Source organism: Talpa occidentalis, unplaced genomic scaffold (assembly GCF_014898055.3).
Source record: "Talpa occidentalis isolate TD23 unplaced genomic scaffold, MPIMG_talOcc4v2.1 talOcc4.4, whole genome shotgun sequence".
Classification (NCBI taxonomy): Eukaryota; Metazoa; Chordata; class Mammalia; order Eulipotyphla; family Talpidae; genus Talpa; species Talpa occidentalis.
The window spans coordinates 134,661,077-134,673,850 of record NW_023604295.1 but is presented as its reverse complement, the minus strand read 5'-3'; the positions used below and the strand labels follow the sequence as shown (position 1 = coordinate 134,673,850).

Genomic DNA, 12,774 nt, shown 5'->3' with positions numbered 1-12,774 from the left:
CTGAAATGGAAGGGGGGACCAAACCAAAGAATGCAGCCTCTAGAAGTTGCAAAGGCAAGGACACGATGTTCCCCTAGAGCTTCTAGAAAGAACACAGACATGCCAGCTCCTTGATTAGTCCATTATGACCCATGTTGGACTTCTAACCCACGGATCTGAAAGGTGATGAGTTTGCAACAGAGCAGTAGAAAGGATCCAGAGAAGCTATGCAACCATATACTGGTATTTCAGAATAATGGGCAGGGGCAAAAGGGGGACAAAGTGGTCTGCATTGTGATGAATGCGGTGTCATGCAAAGGCATTTGGATTTTATCCTATTGTAGATAAACAATGGGGAACCAGCTAAGGATTTTTAAACAGGAACATGCAATGAACAGACAACTTGCCAGATTTATCTTCCTAAAAAAGCCATGCGTAGCTAAACCCAAGTTTCATTGGGCAGCTTGACAAAAGTTGTATAACCAGAGGTGGTCAGCGGCAGAGAGAGATCTGGAACCAGTATGTTATTACATAAGTCAGTTCTCTGAATTGATATGAAGTGACATTTGTTTGCATGTGTGAAATTAATAGCCTCAAAAAACAGTCACAATTCTTCAGAAGGACAGAGAAAGTAAAGCAGAAGAGCCAAGTTTATGTGACCACTTTGTATCTGCTCATTATCCTCTTCATAGGCAGCTGCTCTGCTGGCTCCCTACTGTGCAGAGCAGAGCCGTGAAAGCTCAAATTTGACATAGTTAACTTGAGAGAAATGTGCTGTCACCTGGAACAACACTGACCATTTGGTCAGTGCTACTGCAGAGTTGTGGGCTTCCCAGTTCAACTGGGGAATTGCCACAGTCAGTTGGCAATGCTTGCAGTGGGCTCCATATTTCCCCAGGGATGGGGAACAGCTATAACTTTTTGTTTAAATAGAAAAAATTGAGTCACTTCTTCCTGACATAGTTATTCAGCCCTTTTATGCACAGGGCTTAATGTCTGTCCTAGGAAAACTTTAGTCTGGTTGAATTGACATCTCTGTCTGGAAAACCCAAACTGAAGAAATCACCTACCTTTAGGAGAGTGACTCTGGATTGAAGCTGAACCATGTATTAGAAGGAAAAATAATTTTTCCATAAAAGCAGCTCTTGGCTGGCAAAATCTGATCCTGCAGACAACAGTAAGTCTTGATTAAGACATAATCAAAACAAAACTGTACTTTCTGTCTATATCCTGTAGCTCCCATTTGCATAACTTTGTAAGGTTTGTACGCGGACTTCCTTATGTAATGACGCAGTAATTATTATTTTCCACTGTAAAGGAGGTGCTCCATGTAAACTGTTCTGTCTTCCTAGAATATCTGCCTTGGTCTCTGGGACATGTGCCCTCAGTTCACCCCATGTTTTTTCTTTATGACTCTTTCTCCGAGAGTTTGTCTTTGCCTGGGTTCTAACCTTAACTTGTGGCCCACTGGGCTATGGAGTTTTTCTCATGACCCTGTCACTCACCCATATACTATGTCTCCAAATCCTTATCTTCAGATAAGCCCCTAATCCATTCATCCAGTAACTCACTGATTCATTGAATGACTAGTGATAACCCGAGAGTTTATATTCTCTTGGAGGGACAGATGTGCAAAAAGACAATTGCAATGAAACAATGAACTTATGGGTAGAGGACAGAGAGAAAAGGAACGTCTGGGCTACAGGGAATCCTGGAGGCTTTTGAACCAAGACCTAAAGGCTGAGTAAGGGTTTGCCAGCTGTGCCAGTTTGTGGAAGGCATCAGGGCTGGAGGCATGGAGGGCTTTGGGGGTTACAAGGAGTGCAGGAAAGGTACTTGAAGGGGGAGGAGAAGGCAGCACTCCAGAAATGAGGGCAAAGAGGTGGGTAGGAGCCAGACCATGAAGGATTGAGTGTGTCCCCACAAGGATTTGGCTTTATCATACTGACAAAGTGAAGACATGGAGTATGTTTTAACTCAGAACTTTTAGAATCAGCTGATTCAGCAACAACACAGTATGTGGATTGGAGGCAGGTGAGACTAGAGGCAGGCTGACTAGGAAGGTGTCTGTCATGAAGGGGGTCAGAGAGGAAGCGCATGTAAACCAGGGACAAACCAGGAACTCGGCAGTTCGTGGGCAGGGTAGAAAGGAAGCATCTTAAACAGTTCCCATGTAGTGGATTATCTGTCAGGCACTGCAGAAGGGCAGAAGCTTTCCCCCGTTCAAGGGATTACATGCCAAGCACAGCTCTCAAGGACTTTCCTACTGAGTACAAAACTGCAACAGCAGAGACCAACCTCCACCTCATGTGCTTAATCAGAAGGACTGAAAGCAGAGAAGGGGCAGGCAAGCCCATCCACGGAGCTGTGTGTGAGATAGGAAGTCAGCATTTGATCATCACAGGCCACAGACTTTTAAGAGATCTTCAAAGAAAGAAGGAATTAATTCCCCACAGGTTCTCCAGTTTTTGGACAGAAGCTTTTGCTAATGAGACTGAAAGGAAATTGGTGTAGGGCAGACGACTTCCCTAATTCTAGGGCTAGAAGGTCATTCTTTTAGAGGCTGAGCTGAAGTTGATTCTTTGTAATCAGTGGGAAAAAGGAAGCTTGCTGAACAGATGTTTAAACATAATCCCAACATTTTCCTTCCATGGAGAATTTGAGTTGGCTGATGGTGTCAGGAAGAGAGTAAGGGAAGGCTTTACTCCCTAAGGAAAAAAAATGGGTTGGAGTAAAGTGCTCCTGAATTACCCATCCATGGAGCCCACCCCGTTCAGACAGGGCTGTAGGGCACAGGCTGGGAGAATATCAAATCACTCTCATTGGTTCGTTAAAGCAGCACCTCTTTAAGATGGGATGCACCTGTTCCTGGTTCTGCACCTCTTAAAACTGGCAAGAGCGTGTACTATTTGTGGCAGTGTGGCCCATCTGAAATTGACCAACTAACTCCTTTCTTCCCAGAGCGCAGACTCCCCTGTAAAGAAGTAGGTAGGTGCATAGCAGCTGTGCTTTCTTACAGATGTGAAACCCACTTTCCCTGATCATGGCAGGGGGGCGGGAGAAGAGATCTTAGGTGAGGAGGGGGGAGGAGAAGAAGCAGGTATTTGACTGAAAACTGATTATTGTTTGGGTTTTTTTGTTTTTTTTTGTTTTTTTTTGTTTTTTTGTGGGACCCTCGCCAGTGCCCAGGGAACAAACTGGCGCTGCAGAGGCTGCAGGCAGCCTCACAGCCCAGCACTCAACCGCTGCACCACCAGGGGGGGGCCCAGAAAACTGATTAGTGTTTGATTCCAATCTATACCATGGACATTCTTCCAGGTCTTTTCAGCCCAAGATACCTGGGGTGCTTAAACTTACTATAACCTTTGAGCCTCCTTACAGCAGCTATTGTCAAATTCCTTCAGTAAATTTCTGCCAGCCTACTAAAGCCATGCACTGGGCTGCATTGCCCTGTCACTGGTCATGCCTGTACTTCTGCTCTTACCCTGTTCTGTTCTTTTCCTTCACTATCTTCCCCAAGTTGGAGGGATGGCCTAGGTTTGGACCCTAGATTCCATGGTCTCTGAGTGGGTCTATCTGTTAGTAGATTTCCTAAAGGTAACTTGTTATTCTTCACCTTAAAACCCTTTTGAGGAGACACTTGAAATGAATTTCCAGAAAACATTTGAGTATTACCAGTCCTTTGCTTGAGGTTGTCTCCCTGGACCTGGAGATTTTTGACTCCGTCTTGCCTTTGTAAAGCATCTCATCCCTACATCCAGGTATGGCCAACCCCCCTTCTTTTACTGGGGCTTGAGTTAGTAGATCATTCAACTCAAAGTCCTCATTATCATTTCTCTAAAAGGCCATTATAGAAAACAGCATTTGTGGGGAATGACTTAATATCCCAGAGTTCTAGAAATGGGTATGCACAGCAGAACCTCTGCAAGAGCTTGCGAAAACATGCAGTCACTTGTCACTCAACTTGTTCAGACAACAATGGCCGCCTGTAGGACGGTGGTCCCAGTAGGTTACAGCTGAGAGCGAGGTGTGTGGTCGCCTCTGCCATCGAGATGTGTGTCATTACAGGAAATTGCAGAAGACAAGATGTCTTGGCAAAGTGTGTGTCAGAATGTTACCATCCTAAAGCCACAAATGAATATGCTATAACAGATTTTCACTTTTAGCTGGCAGGCAATGTCTATTCCCACCCTGGTAACCTAAACTGAGCCATTTACTACAGCTGGGAAAACTGCCCTGTCTCTTTTACTCATCCTCTAGGACTTGGCCAAGCCCTGGGAAAATGACCTTTCCAGCCAGCACGTCTCTGAATTCTTTGGTATTTACTCTCTTCAGCGCCAAATTGTATATTGCTTTGTATGCAGCTATCACAAGATTCTAAAGACCCTATGGGTTAATACCTGGTCTTACTTTTTTTAATTCCCACAGCAATTGATACTAAACTGATAATAGTGGCCTCACAAATACTTTGCATTCAGTTTAATTGATGTGCTTGGCTCCTAATTGTTTTTTTGTCACTGGACTGAATCTCACTGCCCAGCTGAGAAATCGTTAAGAACATCTGCAAAGTGGGCCTCCCTGGTGGCGCAGGGATTAAAGACAGTGCTATCAGGCTATTGCTAGCCACTTTAGCACGAGTTCGATCCCCAGCCAGCCAGGGAGCAACCCACATGGTGCAGCAGCCCTCTCCTGCCTCGCCCGCTGTTCCCCTCAGCAGTGTATTTCAGTAGATCTGCCTGTTCTGCTCCCCACTCTGTCTGGTGAAACCTCTCCCTGCAACTCTGGCCTACACCCCAATTCTTGTATGAATAAATAAATAAATATTTAAAAAAAAACAGGGTACCTGCAAAGTGTGCTCAGCCTGGCAGGGCTGTTACAAAAATTGTGTGGAAACCATTGAATCCGTATGTTCATCATCATCTGTTGTTTTTGTTTAGTGAAGATAATTTTCCATATTGTCAAACTAAAACCCCTTCATTTTAGGGGGAGATCATCTCAGGATAGTCCCCGAAGTCAGCTGGAACATTATCCAGATCCAATCCAATTCTAATAAGAAGTTCTTGTAGGTAGAAAATGTGTAAATAATAACTTTTAAAATAATAGCAATATTTTTAAATTATTCTATACAAGTAATAACGATGATCATTTGGATGTTTTTGGCGGTTAGATGATATGCCCAGGCTGTGGTGTTCACCTCTGATGACCGAGGACAGTCCTCAAGAGTCCCACTGGGCAGTCAGAAGACTGGGTTCTGCAAGGGACTTGTACTCATGTGCCTCTCTTCTTTCACTCAACATGGACAGAACCACACGGGCCTGCGAGTATCACAGGGCGGTGTGAGGCTCGGGGATCAGTCTCTAGACACCTTTTGTAATCGATAGCGTGAGGGACACTATTGTACTCTTAATGAAATTAAATCAGGTTGTATTTAAATTACAAGATCTCTTCTGATCTGTTTTTCACTGACATGCAGTTCTTAGTGAGAGTCTATTAAAAACAGGCAGCACATGTGCTGCAGAGAAATGTTCATTACCCAGTTCCACTGGGCTCATAAATGAGGAAGGAGGGAAAGCTTTTTAACTGCCCTCTCCAGTTAGTGAACATATTTTTTCAAATAGATGAAATTGTATTCTGATGAAAGAAACCCTGGGTGATCTGGTCCCTGCCCTGTGAGTCTGAATGGCCTTAATCAGACAACCAGAGAAGGCGTGAGGGATGGTTTCAACATTTTGAAGCACCAACGAAGTAGGCAACTGCTGTTCATTTCAGCCATAAGAATGTAGAGAAAAGTGTCTCCGTGAACTTCATTCATCTCACACACAGCCTGACTCTCTGATAGACCAGATTTCTGCTATCTCCTTCCCTGTCCCCCTGTCCCCTCTGCCACCAGGGCTGTGTGGAGAGCACACCAGCCTCTCAGGCTTCCTGTAGGAAAGGCTGCATTTCTGAAGACTGGCCTTTAAAGACTTCTTTGTTGTGTTTTAAAGTTAGTCTTGTGGTAAGATATATTTACCTAGAGTTTCTAGGTAAGAATATCTCTGAAATGGGTAGGATTGGTAGAGACATGCAGGTTAGTAATACGTCTAAGGGAAAGAAGCTAAGAGTAGTATAAGTTCGTTCAGTGGGTATTCAGATGCTTGTGATGAGCAGGACCCCGGAGATACAGCAGTGAACAAGGTTAACAGCAGAAGCCCCTCAGGCCCAGCTCAATTCTCAGTGTGGGTGATGGTGCAGTGAAGGAGAAGGTAGAGGAAGGTGACCACAGAGGTGGGGAGCACGCTGTCTTTCACTGGCTGACTAGAGAGCCTGCTGATGAGAGTCACAAAGGAAGTTTCCTTGGGACTCATTCTAGAAGGAATGGTAAGCAAAGGTTCCAGTGCACCTGGCCTATTCCGAATTAGCAGAGCCCAGAGTGTAGGTTGCAGGAGGAACAAGGCCTGGAGAGATCAGAAATGACGACCTGGAGGCAGCCTGATAGAGGCTATATGGAAAGGCCTTTTCAGAAGCGCTGGAACAGTACATTGGAATAGCCTAACTTTTAGTATTTTAATCTTATTTTAGGTGTTCCCCATGCACACAATATAACTAATTTTTTTTTTAAGCAGCAAATGTCGGGGACCTAGGACAGTCACTCATCTTTGAGTGTCAGCCACTATTTTGTTATACAAGAAACGTGTTAATGATCAAAGTTAGACCCATAAATTGCAGGGGCTGACCTCTCTGTAGTGAGTTGTCAAGAGAAATGAAGATTCCAAGTCCCCAGTTGGGGGTGTTGATGTGCCTCTAGCCCTGTGGCAGTGCAGTGAGGATTTGTAGTCATTGGTCTTTGGTTTAAAGAGAAAGGGTAGTAGCCATCCACTGCCCCATCACATAACTACCAACTACCCTTTATAAGATTGTTCTATGAAAAACTGCCCTCCCATCCCTTCCAGACCAGTGTGTTACATTGACCAGTGGAAAATGAGTACAGTCAAGCAGGGACTGAGAAGGACTCATTCCCTATCGAGACCTTACGAGTTTAGAGTGTGCCAGAATCTGCAGGAAAATGTAAATTCACAGTAGCTTTAGGCCTGGAATCATATTTAGGAAAGCTTGGTGAGAACAAGCTCTGATTTATAGACCACTGGGCCTGTGGACTGCGCAGGAACGTGTCTGCTTCTCCTTCCTGCACAGTGCCTGCCAACCAGCCCAGACTTACAGGCAGGCAGCTGGGGGTCAGCACCTCAATAAAACATCTCCCTCCCTGATAGATGGGCTCTTTTGGCCATGTTTCCAGACCAGAGGAGAGTGGTAGCTCATTCCTGTGTCCAGGCTTCTGGAGAGACTCAGCTCCTGCCAGCTTCACTCTGGGCTTTAGGCACTTAGGTACTAAGTACATCAAGAACTTCCCAGGTAGTGTGCCTGAGATGAAATAAAAACAGGAAAAATTGAGATTTGGTGGTCATCGTAAATTAGCAGGTAGCATAACAAATTAAGTGGAGTAGAATGAATATTTGAATCTCCCTATACTCCCTATACATATACATATGAGTAGGGGGAAAGGATATAGTTTCTTTAAAGATGGAGAGAAATGCTGGAAGAAAATATCCATAGTGGAAGAAACAAACAGAGAAAGACTTAAGCAGCTAAGGCTTCAGCTTTAGGTTGAATATAATGAAAGTATCAGAGATTAAAGAAAATGCAAGCAGCATCCTAAGCCTTTTATTTGCACTGTGAGATTAACTCATTGTTAGCATAGAGGCCCCATCCACCCATATATGAATCCTGTTTGTATTCACTTCTCAGTGAATTTATTCCCTGGACCATCAGATTTCTGATGAAATATTTTCTGATCACTGAAGGATTTACATTAATTGGACCCCAAACTATTTTAATCTTAATTTAGAATGAGAATTTGAAGAAGTAAAATACATGCCAAAACATAGATGAACTCTTCTAGAAAATAGATCTATAATTAGAATAACCCTCATTGTCTGTCTCAACCAGTTTTTTCCTGGCCATATCCACTAGATTGTGTGACTCTGGATGATCACTTACTTTCTGAGCCTCCCTTTCTCATCTTGTATAAAGAAGAATGTTTACCAAAAAAAAACATGGGGGTCTTCCCAGATCTAACATTCCAGTCTGTAAACACATATATAGGACAGACTAGAGGTAATCATGTCTGTGGGGGGGAAACCTTAAGGTAATTCTTTTTCTCTGCTTCTTTTTTAAAACCTGTTTCTGAGAGCTTTAGTTTGTATCATTTTTTAACATACCATGTGGAAAATATAAGATGAAGATCCAAGAATGAGTTCTTAAAATTATGGACCAAAAATAAAGTATTACAGAGATGACATCTCTGGGCCTACTGTTCATTTTTAGGTTCGAAGAACAGTGACTCAAAACAGATCAGGGTTGGAAAAGTGTGTCCCTTTTGTGTAGCAAAAGAAAACAACAGCATCAAATTCTGTAGAGGCCTTCACTTTCGTGTAGCTGATAGAATAGGAATGAGACCTTTTGTTCTAGCTCTTCTTAAATTATTCGGTGAGCTTAAAGAACTCATCTGGTGGTCACACAGAGACCACCAGATTTGAGGTGGCAACAAATTCTGTCCTGCCCATTAAGTAGCTAGGAATTGCCATATAGTTAATAAAGAGTGGGTACCTTCACGTCTCTTCCCCTTCATCTCTTTTTTCCCCTCTAAGGCTACTTTCCAAAGCCAGGCTTATAATTTTCACCAATTTCTCAATTTGTGACCATTGATAAATTTCAGTGGCACAGCTGCTGCTCATCATGACACCATCTTCCTCCATCTTCCAGGCCTTGCAGAGAGAGGAGGGAGAAGCTAGGAGGCCAAGCAGGCGCCACCATGGACTCTGCTGGGCAACTGCCCTAGACAGGCCTTCTTCCAAATGCAGCAGCGAGTGGGCAGAGCTGCCCAAGGGAGCTACCAGTTAAAATTCCTAAATCATGTATTCATGTGGATTCCTCTTATAGAGCCAGGCCTTGCTTCTTGGCACAGGTTCCCTGCTTTGCTCGGAGCTGTGGGTATAACCAGAGGCACTGCTGCTTGTGAGCCTGGGATAACTTTAACCTGCTGTAGAGTCAGTCAAATTACTGTGCCCATATTTGTCCTTCTTCTCTGCCTTATCTCATCCCCTGTCTTTTTTTCCTTCCCGGATGTCATAGTTGGTTTCTAGTCACCTCCACATCCTCACCACCCTATGCACAAGGAGATCTTGCTAAATACAAAACAGGCCCTATCACCACCCATTTGCAGAACCTCTGAGCACGCCCCATCCTTGGTATTCCATTCCCTGGACCAGCCTACCAGTCCAGTCTCCTTCCCCACCATCCTCCTACACACCCCCTCTCGGTGCTAAAGTGCATACTTTCCGCCTGTTGTATCAGATTCTCTTTATTCATCATTTCTTTGAATATGTTTTTCCTCTTTTAGGGTCCACTTGTCTCTTCTAATCCACTTGGCAAACTTCTTTAAAATTAAAGTAATTGGTCACTTCTTTTAGAAAGTTCTTCCTGGCCCTTTCAGACCACTTAGGTCTCCTCTCTTGTACCCCCTTGGGTCCTTGACACCTCTCTGAGGGGGCACTTATCAGGCTGTCTTATAATTGTTGATTGACTTTTCTCTTTCCCCGTGCTGGATTCTTGGATGATCCAGGTCTTACTCACTGTCGTACTCACATCTGGCTGTATGCCCAGGATGGAGTAATTTCTCAGTTAATGCCTATTGATTTAGATTGAATTGATCTGTTTGGGTACTTCTAAAAGTCAACTAAAAATGGTCTTTCATACTTTCATATAATTACAGATCACGTTTGCATCTGTATTGGGCATTATTTTTATCTAATTAGAGGCATCAAGAATCTCTATATAATAAACTCTGGAACATGCAAAGGGAAGGAGGAAAGAAATATGACTGGATGTTGGGATAAACTGTAACTGATTTAACAGTTAAATGATTTGATTCTTGACTGTAACCATTGCCCAGGAACAGTCTTGTTCTAGAGATTTCTTGACCTTTTGACTTTGGATTCCTGTAGTCTGTATTCAGACATCACCCTTAACTACATAAAACTCAGTATATTATAATCCTGGAAAAAAAAGTTAGGGGAGAAAAATGTACCGGTGAGAATTTTGTTATACTATTTCTTAAAAATTACAAAAGAAAACCATTTTAAAATTCTGCTAAAAAAGGCTGGAATGGATATTTTTAATTGATTATAAGGGAAAGGGAATTGCAAAAATATATACAAAATGGCCTCAGCTGGCTACCAATTACAAAAATATAATGAGTATTTTGGAGCCTCTCTCCATGTCACCAGAAGTTGGGATTTCTGCACTTTCCTTCCTTAGCAAAAACCTATAAAGCATGTGTCTTAAACCAAAGACAGCCTTGTACCATTAGCATCATTTATCCCCATGAACTAGTGGTGACTCCCAATAGATGTGGCAAAATCCAGTGGTGTGACTATGCAAATTATTCCTCAGAGTTGATGAGAAAATGCCAGCGTGAACACTGCCAAGAAGGAACAATAATACATATTCATTTAGTTCAAAACACCCTTAAACAAGAGGCCCTTTTCCTCCCAACTCCAGAACTACATAGTCAGGATCATGTTTTATTATAGGTGGAGAAACATAGTAAAACTCAGCAATGCATTTTATTAAACATTTTTAGATAAAATGCAACTGTTGGGAGGTAGGGTAGGGGTCGAGTTGAAGAAAGAACATTTGACATTTGCTAAATATTTCCCCTTTTGTTTTATTTATAGAAAATAAAGCATATTCTATGAAAGTTTTCCCAAAGGTCATGGGCAAGCACATGAAGTTTACCAGTGTTCCATTGTAGCTTTTGTGAAATCCTGGTTTGGAATCTGTGGCCTTTGTTCTTATATTTTTGAAGGAGTGCATTTTAAACTGCTGGATTATAGCACTTAGGTTGATTCTTTAGTGGCTGAAATGTCTTTCACAATGTTACGATGTTATTAACTGGACTTCTCAGGATGCTGTCTGTAAAATCTAACAAGCTGAACAAAGTACATTTGTAGAATATTCCCCCCATGTCCAAAGTGACATGATGCCTTGTTCTTCTGGCAACTCATTGTGGGTTTACTCTTAAACAGCCGCCATTGAATTCCACAGACGAGTGGCTTCAACATCACTATAGCTGCCCAGTGTTCAGGAAAATCTACAGAATTATATGCTACTGGGCCTGCTATCAAGGAGCTCCCCTTGTAATTGAGAGGTTGTTTTCTCAACACAAAACAGAAAGAAGTGTACAATCTTATGCCAAGGAAAGTGTCAGGTGTTGGGTACAAGCTGCAGGAGCCCTGGGACAAGGAGGAGGGTCTCCATGAATAGGGGAGTTCTTGCAAAGGAATCTAGGCAGGTAGACTCAAGAATGGAAACCGAGTAGGCAATCAACAAACATCTACTCTAAACATCATCTGACCCTCTAGTGCTCCTTTGCTCCACTTACTCCTAAACTCAGAGCCCCTACAGAAAGTGTTGAAATTATCTGCATATCTTTCCCAACTAGACTGTAAATGGACTTGGGTTATGGCTCATTGAGATTCTGTAGCATTCCCAACTCCCTTCCCCCAGTGCCAGCCCCTGGCAGACATAATAAATGCTTTTCTAAAGCATGTAAAGGAAAAAAGGAAAGGGCATGGTATGAGAGATGGTGAAGTCTTGTTAAAAACTCTTAATTCATTAGTGTTAATCTGGGCAGTAATTTATTTTAAAAATAAATATTCACAGAATTTCAGAGTAAAAGTGCTTTGATACTAATACCCTATATATTATTCATTAGGTTTTCTGTTCCTTCATAATTTTTTTTTTTTTAATGGAAAGGGTAGGAGTAGAATGGGGGCAGGGAGGAATCAGCTTGCTAACTGAAATTCCTATACAAAAAATGAACATTTCTGCCTGTACATTGTAGGGTCTCTAAGAGAACTACATGCAGTTTCAGACAGTTGTTATCTGGCCAGCCCAAAGCCCCTCCTGACGTTATTAAACTGTAATAGAACAGCAGTACCCCCTTCTCTTCATTCTTGTTAGCACAGTGTGTTTGAAAGTAGAAAACCAATGCAGTTAGGCTTTGTTTGAAAACAACTCAATTTATGGATGTTAAAACCCAGTTTGATCTTCATTTTGCTGCAATCTCCCTAACTGTAGGAAGGAGAAGTTTTGGTGTATTTACTGTGTGAATTTATTAGAACCGATCTCCCATTTTGTCCTTTCTCTTACTCCCCCTCTATCCCCAAAGATACTTAGTCAGGCATTTGCTTACCCTAGGCTTCAGGGAGTTAAGATGAGTGATTATCTATCTATCTATCTATCCATCCATCCATCCATCCATCCATCCTTCTGTCTATCCACAAACAATGAAATACTACTCAGCTATTAAAAAGACAAAATTTTGCCATTTGCAACAACATGGGTAGAACTGGAGGGCATTATGCGAGCTAAGTCCAAAGGAGAAAGACAAATACCAGATGATTTCACTTACATGTGGAATATGCAGAAACAAAACAAAGGAACAAAAAAATAAACCAAAACAAACCCTAGAGGGCCTCCCCTGGTGGCACAGGAGGTTGAGCGCTGTGCTATGAAGCTGTCCGCAGCCTCTGCAGCGCTGGTTCAATGCCATCCGGCCAGTGAGAGTCCCACATGGCACGCAGACCTCTCCTGCCGTGCACGCTGCTCCCCTCAGCAGTGTATTTCATCAGTCTGCCTGTTCTGTTCCCCGCTCTGTCTCGGGTGAATCCTCTCACTCTCCCGTCAATCTGG

General features: G+C 42.8%; 1 protein-coding gene across 4 annotated transcripts in view; it reads left to right on the top strand.

Annotated features, from left to right (window-relative positions):
* Positions 1-12,774, top strand: part of MFAP3L (microfibril associated protein 3 like) — a 42,026-nt gene that overhangs the window by 3,973 nt on the left and 25,279 nt on the right. Inside the window, exon 1 of one of the 4 annotated variants that reach the window (XM_037526436.2) lies at positions 2,946-2,967. The exons of the other annotated variants lie outside the window; for them this stretch is intronic. The gene's annotated coding sequence lies outside the window, so the exon portion shown is untranslated. Of the gene's footprint in view, positions 1-2,945; positions 2,968-12,774 lie in introns of those variants that run through there. 4 annotated transcript variants of the gene reach the window in all.